The 20548-nt window shown below is 46.8% G+C and overlaps 1 pseudogene; it reads left to right on the top strand.

The window, feature by feature from the left end:
- The first annotated feature begins 16313 nt into the window (after positions 1–16313).
- On the top strand, positions 16314–18886 carry LOC123041097 (fatty-acid-binding protein 1-like; annotated as a pseudogene).
- Positions 18887–20548: the final 1662 nt, after the last annotated feature.

The raw sequence follows: 20548 nt of genomic DNA on the forward strand, positions 1-20548 counted from the left end.
AGGATCCTTATGTGGATCGTGTGCCAGCTTATGTGCGGCCGCTTGCCGCTCTTCACTTGTCACGTGGACGTCTATCCGACCAGGCGGCCTCTTTGTTCTTTGACTGTGGGGGCTCTACGGCCTCCTCGTCAAATTCGGGCAACAGCTTGCGCTTCGGGTAGCTCTTTGCTTGGTGACTATCGCTGTATTTATCTGCGGTCTTGAATACTTTGCTCCATCTCATTCTGAGTATGTCTTCCGCTGTTTTGAGCTTCCGCTTCTGCTTCTTCAAACTTCTTGCAGTGGCGACGAGCCTTTTGTGGAGGTTCTTATGCTCCGGTGATGTGTCCGGTGTGAGATCATCTGGACTGTTGTTTTCGCCGGGGATGGGTTGCTCGTCCAATTCATCCTGTTCGGACTGTTGCTTGGTGGCATGTTCGTCGTCCACTGGTTCGCCCTTCTCTACGGCTGGGTCTGTGTGGGTGCTGTTGTTATCGAGGCGGGACTTCGGGCGGCGCTTGCGTCACCGTTTTGGCTGTTTTTCGGGGGAATAATCCTTCGCCGCGTCCCGTTGTTCCTCGTTATCGCTTCCTTTTGGTGTATCCACCATGTATACATCGTGAGTTAAGGTGGCTTTCCAGTGCCCTGTGGGCACTAGTTCTTGGTCGTCTCCGGCATCATCGTCCGTACCGTCGATGTCTTCGGAGTCGAAATCTAGCATGTCGGTTAGGTCATCGACAGTGGCTACAAAGTGGGTGGTGGGTGGGCTTTGAATTTCTTCGTTGTCCGCATCCCAACCGTCCTGACTGTAGTCCGTCCAGGGCTCTCCTGATAACGAGAGATACTTTAGCGAATTCAGGATGTCGCCAAAAGGCGAGTGCTGAAAGATGTCCGCAGCGGTGAACTCCATGATCGGCGCCCAATCGGATTCGATTGGAAGGGGCGCGGGAGGTTCGGAGTCCGGCGAGGAGTCCGGCACCTCGGAGTCACGAGCTTCACAAGGGACAGGGTTGGTATTCGGCTCCATCGCCGTGGAGGTAGCAGCCCCCGAGGCGGTGTCTAGCCACCCATCCTCGATCGGCGCAGTCGGCTCCGAGTTAAGGGTCGGAGCGGACTCTCGTGCGGCCTCCAGGGCACTGTCCGGCAGCAGAGCTAGATCATGCCCATCGTGACAGTGCGGCGCGCTCGGCTGTGGCTCGAATCCGTCGAAGATCAAGTCTCCGCGGATGTCGGCCGTATAGTTCAAACTTCCAAATCTAACCTGATGGCCAGGCGCGTAGCTTCCGATCTGCTCCAGATGGCCAAGCGAATTGGCCCGCAGTGCGAAGCCGCCGAATACAAAGATCTGTCCGGGGAGAAAAGTCTCACCCTGGACCACGTTGTCATTGATGATCGAAGGAGCCATCGGGCCTATGAGCGACGACACAGAGGAACTCTCAATGAAAGCACCAATGTCGGTGTCAAAACCGGCGGATCTCGGGTAGGGGGTCCCGAACTGTGCGTCTAGGAGGATGGTAATAGGAGACGAGGGAGACGATGTTTTTACCCAGGTTCGGGCCCTCTCGATGGAGGTAAAACCCTACTCCTTCTTGATTGATATTGATGATATGGGTAGTACAAGAGTGGATCTACCACGAGATCAAGGAGGCTAAACCCTAGAAGCTAGCCTATGGTATGATTGTTGTTCGTCCTACGGACTAAAACCCTCCGGTTTATATAGACACGGAGAGGGCTAGGGTTACACAGAGTCGGTTACAATGGTAGGAGATCTACATATCCGTATTGCCAAGCTTGCCTTCCACGCCAAGGAAAGTCCCATCCGGACACGAGACGAAGTCTTCAATCTTGTATCTTCATAATCTTGGAGTCCGGCCAATGATGATAGTTCGGCTACCCGGACACCCCCTAGTCCAGGACTCCCTCAAGAGGACTTTAACCCGAGCCAGGATCCTTTTGATATAGAGCTGGTGATGATATCTGGTGGCGGGAGGTCCCATGGCTCTCAAGCCATTGGTGATGGACTGATACGTTGTCCTAAGAGTCTCCCGCAGATCAAGAAGCGCCTGAGTAGCTCTGATCCTGAGATAACGCCTCGTGCACGGCTCGCGGAGCTCACCATGGCGGTTAGTTATATGGACTCTCTGACCTTTCCTCCATTACATTGTGTGTGCGTCCGTTGATGATTACAATGCTAACGAGGAGTGCTGTGTTGCAGGCAGCGGTTGAGAAAGAGAGATTGAAGACCCAGGCGCTTTTGGAGGAGGCAAAAAGGGAGGCGGCGGAGAGGGAGAGGGAGAGGAAGGAGAAGACGGTTAAGCTGTTGGAGGAGGAGAGGAACCGGAACGAGGCGTCTCACGGGCCCTATACGAGCTCATCATGGTACGTTTCTTGTGCATATTAGCCCAATCATGCACGTAATGTTCGCATTACTAACTAATATGACTGACTCGTGAGAACCAAATGTGCAGACCATGTGCAAGAAAAACGGTCAAGCCCCTCTACCGATGCCCCAGATTGCTCCGGCGGGCACGGTGAGTTTGATTTGAATGGTCCTTAGTTACTATTGTTCACATTTCAGTTTGCATCATGTTAACGAGACATTATTGGAAATGATCTTTGGTTCAGCATGGCTCTCGACAAGCATCGGCCAATCCTTCCGCGTCTGCCAATGCCGGAGCCCCGACCGGTCCTTCACCTCCGTCTGCCAATGGCGCAGCCCCAACCATTCCTACACCTCTGTGATAACGGTATTTTTCTTCTTATTTAGCCTGTTTAGTCCATTTATGACATAATTTAGCCTATTTAGTCCACAAATGACATAATAAGATGAAGAAAATCAAGGAAGAGGAAGGAAAGAAGGAATAGGAAGAAAAGAAGAAGAAGAAGAAGAAGAAGAAGTTCTTCTTCTTCTTTTCCTCCTCTTACTTGTTTTTATTCGTAAATGGCATCATAACCTTGCTAACCTCATAAATTTCATATACTTAGCTTGTTGTCCTCTAAAATGACACAATAAGCTTAGTTAGGTCAAAAATGGCATAATTTGCTACGCTAGCTCAAAAACGACATTTTTATTCTTATTTAGCCTATTTAGTCCATTTATGACATAATTTAGCCTATTTAGTCCACAAATGACATAATAAGATGAAGAAAATCAAGGAAGAGGAAGGAAAGAAACTTCTTCTTCTTCTTCTTCTTTTCTCTTCTTCGTTTCCTCCTCTTACTTGTTTTTATTCGTAAATGGCATCATAACCTTGCTAACCTCATAAATGTCATATACTTAGCTTGTTGTCCTCTAAAATGACACAATAAGCTTAGTTAGGTCAAAAATGGCATAATTTGCTACGTTAGCTAAAAATGGCATTTTTCTTCTTATTTAGCCTATTTAGTCCATTTATGACATAATTTATCCTATTTAGTCCACAAATGACATAATAGGATAAAGAAAATCAAGGAAGAGGAAGAAAAGAAGGAATAGGAAGAAAAGAAGAAGAAGACGAAGTTCTACTACTACTACTTCTTCTTCTTCTAGTCTTCTTCTCCTTCTTCTAGTCTTCTTCTCCTTCTTCTCCTTCTTCTTCTTCTTCTTCTTCTTCTTCTAGTTTTCTTCCTCTTCTTCTTCTAACTTTCTTGTTTCCCATTTTGCAGATTTAATTCACTATATGGAAGCTTGCATGGATGGAGTTCTTGTTTCTCTGTTCTTCTTTTTGTTTTTATTGAAGAATAATGTGGAACTTGTTATATGGATGAATGGAACAATGTGTTGGATGAACATTGTGATAGTAGTGTAAGATGTATGGATGAAACTGTGTTTCTTATTTATGTATATATGTTGTCATGGATGGAGCCATGTGTTGCATAGATCATATGTCTGTTGTGCCTGTGAAAAAAATATATGTATATCTGTGTGTGAATTCTAGTGAAATTAAATGGATATAAATGAAAACAGGGGATATATAGCCTCTTTGCCGTCTGCTGGCAGACGGCAAAGACCTTTGAATCTTTGTCGTCTGCTGGCGGACGGCATAGCTGGCCACGTGGCAGCTTCCCAGTGCTGGCCTAACTGAGCTCTTTGTCGTCCGCTGGTGGACGGCAAAGACCTTTCAATCTTTGCCGTCTGCTGGCGGATGGCAAAGAGCGTCGTTAACGCCCTAACGGCTCTGATGCCACCCCACTGTCGTCCGTTCTCTTTGCCGTCTGCTGGCCTCAGACGACGGACGACACAATCCTATTGGGGAACGTAGCAGAAATTCAAAATTTTCTACGCATCACCAAGATCAAATCTATGGAGTAATCTAGAAACGAAGGGAAGGGGAGTGCATCTACATACCCTTGTAGATCTCTAAGCGGAAGCGTTCAACTGAACGGGGTTGATGGAGTCGTACTCGTCGTGATCCAAATCACCGATGATCCTAGTGCCGAACGGACGGCACCTCCGCGTTCAACACACATGCAGCCCGGTGACGTCTCCCATGCCTTGATCCAGCAAGGAGAGAGGGAGAGGTTGGGGAAGACTCCGTCCAGCAGCAGCATGACGGCGTGGTGGTGGTGGAGGAGCGTGGCAATCCTGCCTGGCTTCGCCAAGCACCGCGGGAAAGGAGGAGTACTTGGGAGAGGGGGAGGGCTGCGCCAGAACTTGGGGTGCGGCTGCCCTCCCACCCCTCCACTATTTATAGGCGGGGAGAGAGGGGGCCGGCCCCCCTAGATCTCATCTAGGGTTGGGGCGGCGGCCAAAGGGGGGAGGAGTGCCTCCCAAGTCAAGTGGAGGCCCTCCCCCTTAGGGTTTCCCCTCTCCCATGTGCATGGGCCTTGGGGGGGCTGGTGCCCCTGGCCCATTAAGGCTAGGGCGCCCCCTTACAGCCCATGCTGCTGTATTGGACGTGGTGGAACATTTACCGGACCTCCGGAATCCTTCGGAACCTTCTGGAAGCTTCCCGGTACAATACCAAAAAAACCGAACTTTTCCCGGAACCCGAACAACAACTTTCCATATATAAATCTTTACCTCCAGACCATTCAGGAACTCCTCATGACGTCCGGGATCTCATCCGGGACTCCGAACAACATTCAGTAACCACATACAAACTTCCTTTATAACCCTAGCGTCATCGAACCTTAAGTGTGTAGACCCTACGGGTTTGGGAGACACGTAGACATGACCGAGACAACTCTCCGGCCAATAACCAACAGCGGGATCTGGATACCCATGTTGGCTCCCACATGTTCCACGATGATCTCATCGGATGAACCACGATGTTGAGGATTCAATCAATCCCGTATTCAATTCCCTTTGTCTAGCGGTATAGTACTTGCCCGAGATTCGATCATCGGTATCCCGATACCTTGTTCAATCTCGTTACCGGCAAGTCTCTTTACTCGTTCCGTAACACATCATCCCGTGATCAACCCCTTGGTCACATTGTGCACATTATGATGATGTCCTACCGAGTGGGCCCAGAGATACCTCTCCGTCACACGGAGTGACAAATCCCAGTCTCGATTCGTGCCAACCCAACAGACACTTTCGGAGATACCCGTAGTGCACCTTTATAGCCACCCAGTTACGTTGTGACGTTTGGTACACCCAAAGCATTCCTACGGTATCCGGGAGTTGCACAATCTCATGGTCTAAGGAAATGATACTTGACATTAGAAAAGCTTTAGCATACGAACTACACGATCTTTGTGCTAGGCTTAGGATTGGGTCTTGTCCATCACATCATTCTCCTAATGATGTGATCCCGTTATCAACGACATCCAATGTCCATGGTCAGGAAACCGTAACCATCTATTGATCAACGAGCTAGTCAACTAGAGGCTTACTAGGGACATGGTGTTGTCTATGTATCCACACATGTATCTGAGTTTCCTATCAATACAATTATAGCATGGATAATAAACGGTTATCATGAACAAGGAAATATAATAATAATAACTAATTTATTATTGCCTCTAGGGCATATTTCCAACAGTCTCCTACTTGCACTAGAGTCAATAATCTAGTTCACATCGCCATGTGATTAACACTCATAGGTCACATCGCCATGTGACCAACATCCAAAGAGTTTACTAGTGTCACCAAACTAGTTCACATCATCATGTGATTAAGACTCAATGAGTTCTGGGGTTTGATCATGTTTTGCTTGTGAGAGAGGTTTTAGTCAACGGGTCTGCAACATTCAGATCCGTATGTACTTCGCAAATCTCTAGGTCATATTGTAAATGCTGCTTCCACGCTCCACTTGGAGCTATTCCAAATGGTTGCTCCACTATACGTATCCGTTTTGCTACTCAGAGTCATTCGGATAGGTGTTAAAGCTTGCATCGACGTAACCCTTTACGCCGAACTCTTTATCACCTCCATAATCGAGAAACGTGTCCTTATTACTCCAAGGACAATTTTGACCGCTATCTGGTGATCCACTCCTTGATCACCTTTGTACCCTCTTGCCAGACATGTGGCAAGGCACACATCAGGTGCGGTACACAGCATAGCATACTATGGAGCCTACGTCTAAGCATAGGGGATGACCTTCGTCCTTTCTCTCTATTCTGCCGTGGTCGAGCTTTAAGTCTTAACTTCATACCTTACAACTCAGGCAAGAACTTCTTCTTTGACTGATCCATCTTGAACACCTTCAAGATCATGTCAAGGTATGTGCTCATTTGAAAGTACCATTAAGCGTTTTTGATCTATCCTCATAGATCTTGATGCTCAATGTTCAAGCAACTTAATCCTTGTTTTCTATTGAAAAACACTTTTCAGATAACCCTATTTGCTTTCTAGAAATTCTACATCATTTCTAATCAACAATATGTTTACAACATATACTTATCAAAAATTCTATAGTGCTCCCACTCACTTCTTTGGAAATACAAGTTTCTAATAAATTTTGTATAAACCAAAATCTTTGATCATTCCATCAAAGCGCATATTCTGACTCCGAGATGCTTGCTCTAGTCCATGGAAGGATCGCTGGAGCTAGCATACCTTTTAGCATCCTTAGGATCGACAAAACCTTTCTGATTGTATCACATACAACCTTTCCTTACGAAAAGAGGTAAGGAAACTCGTTTTGACATCCATCTGCCAGATTTCATAAATGCAACTAATGCTAACATGATTCCGACGGACTTAAGCATCGCTACGTATGAGAAAATCTCATCGTAGTCAACTCCTTGAACTTGTGAAAAACTCTTCGCCACAAGTCGAGCTTCATAGACGGTGACATTACCGTCCACGTCCGTCTTCTTCTTAAAGATCCATTTATCTCAATGGCTTGCCGATCATCGGCAAGTCCACCAAAGTCTATGCTTTGTTCTGATACATGGATCCTATCTCGGATTTCATGGCTTCTAACCATTTGTCGGAATATGGGCCCACCATCGCTTCTCCATAGCTCGTAGGTTCATTGTTGTCTAGCAACATGACCTTCAAGACAGGATTACTGTACCACTCTGAAGTAGTATGCATCCTTGTCACCCTACGAGGTACGGTAGTGACTTGATCCGAAACTTCATGATCACTATCATAAGCTTCTACTTCAATTGGTGTGGGCGCCACAGGAACAACTTCCTGTGCCCTGCTACACACTAGTTGAAGTGACGGTTCAATAACCTCATCAAGTCTCCACCATCCTCCCACTCAACTTTCGAGACAAACTTTTCCTCGAGAAAGGACCCGATTCAAGAAACAATCCCTATTGCTTTCGGATCTGAATTAGGAGGTATACCCAACTGTTTTGGGTGTCTTATGAAGATGCATTTTATCCGCTTTGGGTTCGAGCTTATCAACCTGAAACTTTTCACATAAGCGTCGCAGCCCCAAACTTTTAAGAAACGACAACTTAGGTTTCTCCAAACCATAGTTCAAACGGTGTCGTCTCAACGGAGTTACGTGGTGCCCTATTTAAAGTGAGTGCGGTTGTCTCTAATGCCTAACCCATGAACGATAGTGGTAATTCGATAAGAGACATCATGGTACGCACCATATCCAATAGGGTGCAACTATGATGTTCGGACACACCATCACACTATGGTGTTCCAGGCGGTATTAATTGTGAAACAATTTAATGTCTTAATTGCGTGCCAAAGCTCGTAACTCAGATACTCATCTCTATGATCATATCATAGACATTTTATCCTCTTGTCACGATGATCTTCAACTTCACTCTGAAATTACTTGAACCATTCAATAATTCAGACTTGTGTTTCATCAAGTAAATATACTCAGTATCTACTCAAATCATCCGTGAAGTAAGAACATAACGATATCCACTGCGTGCCTCAGCACTCATTGGACTGCACACATCAAAATGTATTACTTCCAACAAGTTGCTTTCTTGTTCCATTTTACTGAAAACGAGGCTTTCAGTCATCTTGCCCATGTGGTATGATTTGCATGTCTCAAGTGATTCAAAATCAAGTGAGTCCAAACGGTCCATTTGCATGGAGTTTCTTCATGCATATACACCAATAGACATGGTTCGCATGTCTCAAACTTTTCAAAAACGAGTGAGTCCAAAGATCCATCAACATGGAGCTTCTTCATGCGTTTTATACCAATATGACTTACATGGCAGTGCCACAAGTAGGTGGTACTATCATTACTATCTTATATCTTTTGGCATGAACATGTGTATCACTACGATCGAGATTCAATAAACCATTCATTTTAGGTGCAAGACCATTGAAGGTATTATTCAAATAAACAGAGTAACCATTATTCTCCTTAAATGAATAACCGTATTGCGATAGACATAATCCAATCATGTCTATGCTCAACGCAAACACCAAATAACAATTATTTAGGTTTAACACCAATCTCGATGGTAGAGGGAGCGTGCGATGCTTGATCACATCAAGCTTGGAAAACACTTCCAACACATATCGTCAGCTCACCTTTAGCTAGTCTCCGTTTATTCCGTAGCCTTTTATTTCGAGTTACTAACACTTAGCAACCGAACCGGTATCTAATACCCTGGTGCTACTAGGAGTACTAGTAAAGTACACATTAACATAATGTATATCCAATATACTTCTATCGACCTTGCCAGCCTTCTCATCTACCAAGTATCTAGGGTAATTCTGCTCCAGTGGCTGTTCCCCTTATTACAGAAGCACTTAGTCTCGGGTTTGGGTTCAACCTTGGGTTTCTTCACTAGAGCAGCAGCTGATTTGCCGTTTCATGAAGTATCCCTTCTTGCCCTTGCCCTTCTTGAAACTAGTGGTTTCACCAACCATCAACAATTGATGCTCCTTCTTGATTTCTACTTTCGCGGTGTCAAACATCGCGAATATCTCAAGGATCATCATATCTATCCCTGATATGTTATAGTTCATCACGAAGCTCTAGCAGCTTGGTGGCAATGACTTTGGAGAAACATCACTATCTCATCTGGAAGATCAACTCCCACTCGATTCAAGTGATTGTTGTACTCAGACAATCTGAGCACAAGCTCAACGATTGAGCTTTTCTCCCTTAGTTTGCAGGCTAAGAAAATCGTCGGAGGTCTTATACCTCTTGACGTGGGCACGAGCCTGAAATCCCAATTTCAGCCCTCGAAACATCTCATATGTTTCGCGACGTTTCGAAATCGTCTTCGGTGCCTCAACTCTAAACCGTTTAAACTGAACTATCACGTAGTTATCAAAACGTGTATGTCAGATGTTCGCAACATCCACAGACGACGTTCGAGGTTCAGCACACTGAGCGGTGCATTAAGGACATAAGCCTTCTACGAAGCAACAAGGACAATCCTCAGTTTACGGACCTAGTCCGCATAATCGCTACTATCAACTTTCAACTAAATTTTTCTCTAGGAACATATCTAAACAGTAGAACTAAAGCGCGAGCTTACGACATAATTTGCAAAGATCTTTTGACTATGTTCAGGATAATTGAGTTCATCTTATGAACTCCCACTCAGATAGACATCCCTCTAGTCATCTAAGTGATTACATGATCCGAGTCAACTAGGTCGTGTCCGATCATCACGTGAGACGGACTAGTCATCATCGGTGAACATCTTCATGTTGATCGTATCTACCATACGACTCATGCTCGACCTTTCGGTCTCTTGTGTTCCGAGGCCATGTCTGTACATGCTAGGCTCGTCAAGTTAACCTAAGTGTTTCGCGTGTGTAAATCTGGCTTACACCCGTTGTATGTGAACGTTAGAATCTATCACACCCGATCATCACGTGGTGCTTCGAAACAACGAACTTTCGCAACGGTGCACAGTTAGGGGGAACACTTTCTTGAAATTTTAATGAGGGATCATCTTACTACCGTCGTTCTAAGCAAATAAGATGTAAAACATGATAAACATCACATGCAATCAAATAGTGACATGATATGGCCAATATCATATTGCTCCTTTGATCTCCATCTTCGGGGCGCCATGATCATCTTCATCACCGGCATGACACCATGATCTCCATCATCATGATCTCCATCATCGTGTCTTCATGAAGTTGTCACGCCAACGACTACTTCTACTTCTATGGCTAACGCATTTAGCAATAAAGTAAAGTAATTTACATGGCGTTCTTCAATGACACGCAGGTCATACAAAAATAAAGACAACTCCTATGGCTCCTGCCGGTTGTCATACTCATCGACATGCAAGTCGTGATTCCTATTACAAGAACATGATCATATCATACACCACATATATCATTCATCACATCCTTTGGCCATATCACATCACAAAACACTTGCTGCAAAAACAAGTTAGACGTCCTCTAATTGTTGTTGCAAGTTTTTACGTGGCTTCTATAGGTGTTCTAGCAAGAACGTTTCTTACCTACGTAAAACCACAACGTGATATGCCAATTTCTATTTACCCTTCATAAGGACCCTTTTCATCGAATCCGCTCCAACTAAAGTGGGAGAGACAGACACCCGCTAGCCACCTTATGCAACTAGTGCATGTCAGTCGGTGGAACCTGTCTCACGTAAGCGTACGTGTAAGGTCGGTCCGGGCCGCTTCATTCCACGATGCCGCCGAAGCAAGATAAGACTAGTAGTGGCAAGAAAATTAACAACATCTACGCCCACACCTGCTTTGTGTTCTACTTGTGCATAGTAACTACGCATAGACCTAGCTCATGATGCCACTGTTGGGGAACGTAGCAGAAATTCAAAATTTTCTACGCATCACCAAGATCAATCTATGGAGTAATCTAGCAATGAATGGAATGGGAGTGCATCTACATACCCTTGTAGATCGCTAAGCGGAAGCGTTCAAGTGAACGGGGTTGATGGAGTCGTACTCGTCGTGATCCAAATCACCGATGATCCTAGTGCCGAACGGACGGCACCTCCGCGTTCAACACACATGCAGCCCGGTGACGTCTCCCATGCCTTGATCCAGCAAGGAGAGAGGGAGAGGTTGGGGAAGACTCCGTCCAGCAGCAGCATGACGGCGTGGTGGTGGTGGAGGAGCGTGGCAATCCTGCCGGGCTTCGCCAAGCACCGCAGGAGAGGAGGAGTACTTGGGAGAGGGGGAGGGCTGCGCCAGAACTTGGGGTGCGGCTGCCCTCCCACCCCTCCACTATTTATAGGTGGGGAGAGAGGGGTCCGGCCTCCCTAGATCTCATCTAGGGTTGGGGCGGCGGCCAAAGGGGGGAGGAGTGCCTCCCAAGTCAAGTGGAGGCCCTCCCCCTTAGGGTTTCCCCTCTCCCATGCACATGGGCCTTGGGGGGGCTGGTGCCCCTGGCCCATTAAGGCTAGGGGCCCCCTTACAGCACATGCTTCTGTATTGGACGTGGTGGAACATTTCCCGGACCTCCGGACCTCTCCGGAATCCTCCGGAACCTTCTGGAAGCTTCCCGGTACAATACCGAAAAAACCGAACTTTTCCCGGAACCCGAACAACAACTTTCCATATATAAATCTTTACCTCCAGACCATTTCGGAACTCCTCGTGACGTCCGGGATCTCATCCGGGACTCCGAACAACATTCGGTAACCACATACAAACTTCCTTTATAACCCTAGCGTCATCGAACCTTAAGTGTGTAGACCCTACGGGTTCGGGAGACACGTAGACATGACCGAGACAACTCTCCGGCCAATAACCAACAGCGGGATCTGGATACCCATGTTGGCTCCCACATGTTCCACGATGATCTCATCGGATGAACCACGATGTCGAGGATTCAATCAATCCTGTATTCAATTCCCTTTGTCTAGCGGTATACTACTTGCCCGAGATTCGATCGTCGGTATCCCGATACCTTGTTCAATCTCGTTACCGGCAAGTCTCTTTACTCGTTCCATAACACATCATCCCGTGATCAACCCCTTGGTCACATTGTGCACATTATGATGATGTCCTACCGAGTGGGCCTAGAGATACCTCTCCGTCACACAGAGTGACAAATCCTAGTCTCGATTCGTGCCAACCCAACAGACACTTTCAGAGATACCCATAGTGCACCTTTATAGCCACCCAGTTACGTTGTGACGTTTGGTACACCCAAAGCATTCCTACGGTATCCGGGAGTTGCACAATCTCATGGTCTAAGGAAATGATACTTGACATTAGAAAAGCTTTAGCATACGAACTGCACGATCTTTGTGCTAGGCTTAGGATTGGGTCTTGTCCATCACATCATTCTCCTAATGATGTGATCCCGTTATCAACGACATCCAATGTCCATGGTCAGGAAACCGTAACCATCTATTGATCAACGAGCTAGTCTACTAGAGGCTTACTAGGGACATGGTGTTGTCTATGTATCCACACATGTATTTGAGTTTCCTATCAATACAATTATAGCATGGATAATAAACGATTATCATGAACAAGGAAATATAATAATAATAACTAATTTATTATTGCCTCTAGGGCATATTTCCAACAAATCCTTTGCCGTCCGTTTCGTGGAAGCGGACGACAAAGAAGGCCTTTGCTGGCACCTGTTCAAACGGACAGTTTGCCATCTGCTGGCGTACGACAAAGATGTTTGCCGTCCGGGATCTATGCCTTTGCCGTCTGCCATGGCGGACGGCAAAGAATCTGTTTCCAGTAGTGTTAAGGGTACACGGGAATTTCATCTAGTCACTTTCATCATGATTGGTTTGATTTGTGTTTGCTACATTGATGATTTGATATGTGGGTGGACCAGTGCTTAGGTGCTGTTTTTACTTGAACAAACCTCCTACTTATGATTAACCCTCCCGCAAGCATCCGCAACTATGAGAAAAGTATTAAGAATAAATCTAACCATAGCATTAAACTTTTGGATCCAAATCAGCCCCTTACGAAAAAGTAGCACATAAACTAGGGTTTAACCTTCTGTCACTCTCGCAACCCATCACATAATAACTACTCCACAATGCATTCGCTTAGGCCCAAGTATGGTGAAGTGTCATGTAGTCGACGTTCACATGACACCACTAAGGGAATCACAACATACATACCATCAGAATATCGAACACATATCAAGTTCACATGATTACTTGCAACAAGGTTTCTCCCATGACCTCAAGAACAAAAGTAACTACTCACAAATGATAATCATGCTCATGATCAAAGGGGTATTAAATAGCATAATGGATCTGAACATATAATCTTCCACCAAATAAACCATATGTTAATGACTACAAGATGTAATCAACACTACTAGTCACCCACAAGCACCAATCTATAGTTCCGGTACAAAGATTGAACACAAGAGATGAACTACGGTTTGAGAGAAGATGGTGCTGTTGAAGATGTTGATGGAGATTGCCCTTCCCAAGATGAGAGAGTTGTTGGTGATGATGATGACGATGATTTCCCCCTCCGAGAGGGAAAGTTCCCCCGACAGAATCGCTTCGCCGGAGGGCAAAAGTGCTCCTGCCCAAGTTCCGCCTCGAGACGGCGACGCTTCGTCCCAAAAGTCTTCCCTTAATTTTTTCTAGGTCAAAATGACTTATATACCAAAAGATGGGCACCGTAGGTGGGCCGAGGAGGGCACAACCCACCAGGGCACACGTGGGCTCCCTGGCGCGCCCAGGTGGGTTTTGCCCACCTGGTGGCCCCCTCTGGTACTTATTTGCTCCAACAATTCTTATTTATTCTATGAAAATTCCCCGTGAAGTTTCAACACATTTGAAGATTTGCAGAATAGATGGCCTGACGTAGCTTTTTCAGGTCCAGGATTCCAGCTGCCGTCATTCTCCCTCTTTGAGTGAACCTTGCATATTATGAGAGAAAAAGCATTAGAATTACTCCAAAAGGCATTATTATGCATAAAACAATATAAATAACAGTAGGAAAAAAATGCAAAATGGATGTATCACTCGTCCGCACGACGTCCCACGCCGTCCTCCGTCTCGGCTTCATCTTGGACTCCGCCTCCACCACGCCTCCACCGAGCGATGTCCCCGACCTCGCGCGCGATCAGCTTGATCACCCGCTCACCGCCGCCATCCATCCCATCTATGCCACGCGATCGACCTGACCCGTCGGTGGCGCGCGCCTCCATGGGTATCGTGGCACTACGACCCAAAGGGGCGACACAGCGGCGACGAGCGAGTCGATGCAGCCGCAAGGAGAACCATGGGGCGGCGGCGCTGCTCCCGACGGGGCGACGCAATGGTTGTCCGTTGCTCGATCGGCGGAGGGGTGCGCTGAACTCAGGGACGATCGTCGGGCCGCAGCGCCGCCGCCCCATGGTTCTCCTTGCGGCTGCATCGACTCGCTCGTCGCCGCTGTGTCGCCCCTTTGGGTCGTAGTGCCACGATACGCGGTCCCCGCCGCCGCCCCGAGGTCGTCCTCGTGGTTGCACCGACCCGCGCATCGCTGCTGCGTCGCCCCTTCGGGCCGTAGTGCCACTATACGCGGTCCCCGCCGCCACCCCGAGGTCTTCCCGTCGTCACCCCGACCTGCCCGCCGCCGCTGTGTTGCCCCTTCGGGCGGTAGCGCCGCAGCCCGACGCTCCACCGTCGTCCCCGCACGTCGACCTCTCGTGGTATGCACCGCCCCGCTTCCCTGGCGCGGGAGCGCCACTGTCTGCGCCGGTCTTCGTCACGCCGTCGGGTTCCTCGCCTACTTCGAGCACCACCGCCACGCTACTTAGCCGTCGTCGCCGCCGTCAGGCCGCCGCCACCGCTCTTCTTTGGCCGCCGCCGCCGCCAATCCACCCTCTTCGTCTTCATCCAGCACCAGCCCATCGCTAGCGTCGTCGTCATCTACCCCGACCACTTCGTCTACTCTGACCATCGTTGGTGACATCGGCCCCCACGCCGATTGGCGCCACAACCGTCGTCGAGTCTTCTTCTTTGCTAGCCCTCCGATTCCTCGACATGGCGTACAACTCGTGCAGGTCCCTCATCTCCGCATGCCTGGTGCTAGCAACGCCGATGTGTGCCTTCATCCACGACTTGTCCCCGGGCCTGGTAAGCCTGGTCGATGCTTCGTCAACTTCGTCTTCGTCTGTCTTTGCATGCCCGGTGCTGGAACCACCGACGCGTGCCTTCATCTACGACGTGTCCCGGGGTCTGGCACACCCGATGCGACGCCTTGTCAACATCATCCTCCTCCTGGCGCACCACTACCTCGTCACCACTGCACCCATGACTAACTCGGCGCCTCCTTGCACCCGCGGCTCCACGGCGACTCCCTTGACACCGGCAACCCCGACTCGACATCGACCACGGCGTTCTTCGCATGGCTACCTCGACCATGGCTACACCACCCTACGCTCTCGGCTACCTCGACATCGGCACAAAGGGTTATCATCCGCTTGAGCAACTCGTCGGCTTCCTCTACAGTCAACGTGTCCGTCCGCGACGCTCCCGCTACGACTGCGGGGTGATGTCAGCCCGTCGGCCGCTGTTCTCTCCAGTCTGACCGTCCGCGAGCTCCTGTTTTTCGCAGTGCTACCGGTACGACTGCGGGGGGATGTTAGAGATATATTTGGTAGTAGAGCTTGCCCGGAATTAGATAGAGTTATTTCCATCTTATCTCTGGGAGGTGTCTTGCCCTCCAAGTCGTGTACTGACTATATACTCGCCCTCGAGACTCAATAATACAATCATCATATTCCGCCAATCCCTCTCTCCCTTCCAACAGTCTAAACGGTTACACCTTCCACATCGCTTTCTTTTCACAACACAAACCGGACTGTTTTTTTCCAAAACTTACAAGTTCATGTCTGGTCTAATATACATTCGAAGATCTTTTCACAACACAAACCGAACTGCCTTTTGTCCAAAATTTAGAGGTTCATGTTTCGTTTAAAATAAATTCGAAAATTGCAAGACTTTCAGGTTGTGTTTCAGTTTTTTCTTAAAGGTTGTGTTTCCGGGTGCCACCCCGCTAGCTGCCGTCGCCACGCGCCAACTGCCGCCCGTCCACATCGCGTGCTCCGTCCCCCACGCGGCCACACCACACCACAGTACAGTACACCGCAGCACACTGCACACGACTCCGGCCTCCGCTCCGCCTCAGCCATGGTCTCCCTCCGCTTCCCCACCGCCACCTTCGCCCGCCTCCCTCCTCCCCCGCCTCCCACCGCGCCGCCATCGCCGCCGCAATTGCCGCCGCCGCGGCGGCGGCAGCTGCAGCCGGCTTCGCCCTGACCGCCAAATCTGCCGGTCGGCCGCTCCCGCGCCCGGCGCACTCTGCACCCCTCTGGGCCTCCCTCTCCCTTGCCGACAGCGGCGCCCCCAGCAACGTCGAGCCCCGCACCGGCGCCGCATTCCCCGCCGAGACCGCCGGCGGGCGCCGCCTCCTCGGCGTCGGCCTCCTCAAGTCCATCGACGTTTACGCGTTCGGTAACTAATCAAATTTTCTTCCTTTTTTTTACATTGACAACTATAGTCGCATCGCATATTTACGGTAGAAAAGGAAACTGCAACATCGACACAGATCGTAAAATGCTGTAAACTGCAACGCCGAGAAGAGATTGTGAAATGTTGCTCTGTGCAGGCGTTTATGCGGATGACAGCGATCTGAAGCAGCTGAGGGACAAATACCAGAAGCTTCCCATCTCTGATCTGAAGGAAAGCGACGAGCTGATCAACAATGCACTAGAGCGCGACATACGTATGACGGTCAGGCTTCAGATAGTTTATGGGAGGCTGAGCATTGGCTCAGTTCGGAGCGCTTTTGAGAAGAGTGTAGGAAGCAGGCTTCAGAAGTTTGGGGGGTCAGACACCAAAGAGTTGCTTCAGAGGTAAATGCAATTCTGGTTCTTGATGAAGTGCTCTTGTTGAGAGAAGCAAATGTACATCCTTGATACTGGTTTGCAGTTGCAGACTGGCTGGATCCACTGCTATCTTCATCCTATATTTGATTTAGTTATAACTTTTAACCACCCATGGTTATCAAGTTCAGTTTAGGATTGACAAAAGGAACTAGATATCTAGTATGTTGCATTTAGTTTCAAACTGGACCTAGAAAGATTTTAGGATGCATATTACATGAATCTCGTGAAGACTTGAACCATTTTTTAGTTAGGTTTTGTGTAATTGAATTGGCCATTATTTTTGCTGCTGAGTGTTCACTTTTCTAAAGTTTTGGAGCTCAGGTTGGTCGGATTACATTAATGGTACTGAAACAATGTTGGCACTTGATCATAACTGCTGTTGTTAATAATCCATCTACAATGCAGGGCTGTTAGAGACCTGAATGTGTTCAGTTTCATACTGAAGGAAATTTCTTATTCTGGTGCTACTACTAAGGAGCTTTGGTCGTTACATGCCAAAACTGTTATCTAACCAGTATCTTCTATAATCGGCCAACTTAGTCCTGAAATATTCAGACTGTATTTACTGAAGTGTGTCAGTGTTGGTTTACATGAATGATACTTGCTCCACTGCTGTGTTTAATCATATTGTCCAATCCTAGCATATGCTATGCTCGCCAAGTTCAACTATCAATATCTAATTTTCTCATCTGATTTTGACACCTTGATCTTCTGCAGTTTTGTTTCACTTTTCAAGGACGAGTACAAATTACCAAAGGGATCTGTAATTGAGCTTTCGAGGGAATCAAACCATGTTCTTAAAATAAGCAGTAAGTCATTTTGTTTTCGCTTCCCTTTATTTTTAGATGATTTGAGAACTTAGGATATGATTTGTGTTGATGGAAGGAAGGAAAGATTTTAAGAGTCAGAAAGATATGTTGGTTATTCACAATGAATCGGCTTGTATTCAGTGTCCGAGTACCAGTCAGCATACACTTACTTTTCTTCACTCATCTGATTCATGTATTCGACATGGAGATTACTGAAAATAATAATGAAATCAATCTATTATTGTAATAACTTATAAATTTTTCATTGTATTTGCTAATACTTGAAAAAAGTCCAGCAAATGGTGACTACTTGCACTAATAATGGTATATGCTAAAGCTGTATAGAATTTTTGGTACGAACAAAAGCTATATAGATTCCATGTATTGTGTGGAATCTACTTTTGGGTATAAAGTAAACCATCACTGCTCGTTCTTAGAAAATAAGGATTCCACTTGTGGCATTTATATGCAATGGTAAAGATCCTCATTATGTCCATACGGTATTTCTGTCAGCTACCCATGACTTTCCTTTGTTTATTAAAAGGTTATTAGAAATCTTGATTAATAAGATCTTCATTTATGTGTAGTTGAAGGAGAAGACGTGGGAAGTATCCAGAACAAGCTCTTGTGCCAGTCTATCTTAGATCTTTACATTGGAGACGACCCGTTTGATAAGAATGCGAAAAACAACATCCAAGGAAGTTTGGCTAGCATTCTTAAAGCTTAGGAGTAGTGCTTGAATTTTAGTTACACTAAGTTTTGTAAACAAGTTGTCATTTTAGCTCCAAGAGCACTCTAATGCCTCTTCAAACATTTATGGGACGAGTGAGTTGCCTTCTGGCCCTAAATTCCGTTCGGTCAAAGGAATAAAACTATGCTAACTTAGGTCTTCATCTTGCGTGACATTTCAGTGGCTTTTACTCAGTTTGATGATTACATGACATGATTACAAGAAAGCATTAAAGCTACTACTCACTCTGTAATCTAATATAAGACTTTTTAGGTTATTTAGTGACCTAAAAAGTCTTATATTAGTTTATAGAGGGAATATAACCCAAATTCCTGCATATGGGCTGGAATGGATTGAAATTTGGTCGGCATTTTTTTTTATATAGCTTTGCTTTTGATTTGTTGTTTCGCGGACATTTGGACGCGGCCCCCTTGCATCCCTTGGCGCCGGTGTGTCGCACCTTGGTTGGAGGAACCAGGGGCAGGATGTGGTTGTTGTTGATGGTGCTTGGCCGAGAGGGTAGGCCTGACGTTTTCACTTGAAGCTGGATCATTGGGTGTTATCGTGGCAACCAGATGCCCATCGCTCAAGGCGCTCGCCTTGCTTGGTTATTTGATGATGGAAGCCAAAGACCTCTATTTGGTTGAGCTTCGAGATCTTTGAAATACTGGTGTGCTCCTTGCTAGCACTGCAAACTATTTTCTTCTTCGTGAATGAAATGCAACACTAATGCTTTTCATCAAACTACTAAACTCAGCTTATTGTCATTGAAATGTAATGTCATGAACTCATTTATAAGTATTGCGAAAAACATGAGTAGTATTATGCTAGGCGCTGCTTACCGGCATTTGTCGCGAGGGTATGGTTCCAGTTGCATGGCTTGGTCGACATCATGACTGTGCGTGTGTGCGGTTGTGTGATGATGGATTGATGGATTGACGTGTGGTAGTAACACATGGCGACTTTGTATAGGTGGTGCTCTTTGAGAGCTAGGCCTTAAGTTTCAGGGGTGAAAACTCTAGGTAGGAGTTTTTTGGTTGAACCTTGCAATGACAACTTCCATTTGGTGATCCCATATTGAAGACATATATTTATCGTTTAGTGATCAGTATCACGATGAGTCTATGGGTATGCCAATCTACCACAAGTGTTCAAAGATGAGTGGTGATACTTGTGACGCCCCGACTTAGTTATGCACTAATCATACATGCAAATGCGCACGATCAAGATTAGAGACTCACGGGAAGATATCACAACACAACTCTAAACACAAATTAAAGTCACAAGCTTTATATTACAAGCTAAGAGCCTCGAGGGCTTGAATACATAAGCTAGAATACAAACGAGTCAGCGGAAGCAACAATATCAGAGCACAGACATAAGGTAAACAAGTCTGCCTTAAGAAGGCTAGCAAAAACAACAACACCGATCGAAAAGGCAAGGCCTCCTGCCTAGGAGCCTCCTAACTACTACTGGTCGTCGGCGGTCTCCACGTAGTAGTAGGCTCCGTCGGAGTAGTAGTCGTCAGTGGGATCAACTAGCTCCTGGACTCCGTTATCTGATTGCAGCAATTGGGTATAGGGGAAAAGGGGTAGCAAAGCAACCGTGAGTACTCATCTGAAGTACTTGCAAGACGTACATCAGATCTACACTAAGTATGCATCAATACCAAAGGAATGAGGCTATATCTTTGGACTGAACTGCAGAAATGCCAGAAGAGAAGGGAAAACCTAGCCTATCAAAGACTAGCATCTCGAATCATCTTGCAGCATTAGAAGAGTGCATATTAGCATATTATAAAGTAGTAAGCATGTTATAGTAACAC

This window comes from Triticum aestivum, chromosome 2B (assembly GCF_018294505.1).
Source record: "Triticum aestivum cultivar Chinese Spring chromosome 2B, IWGSC CS RefSeq v2.1, whole genome shotgun sequence".
NCBI classification, from domain to species: Eukaryota; Viridiplantae; Streptophyta; class Magnoliopsida; order Poales; family Poaceae; genus Triticum; species Triticum aestivum.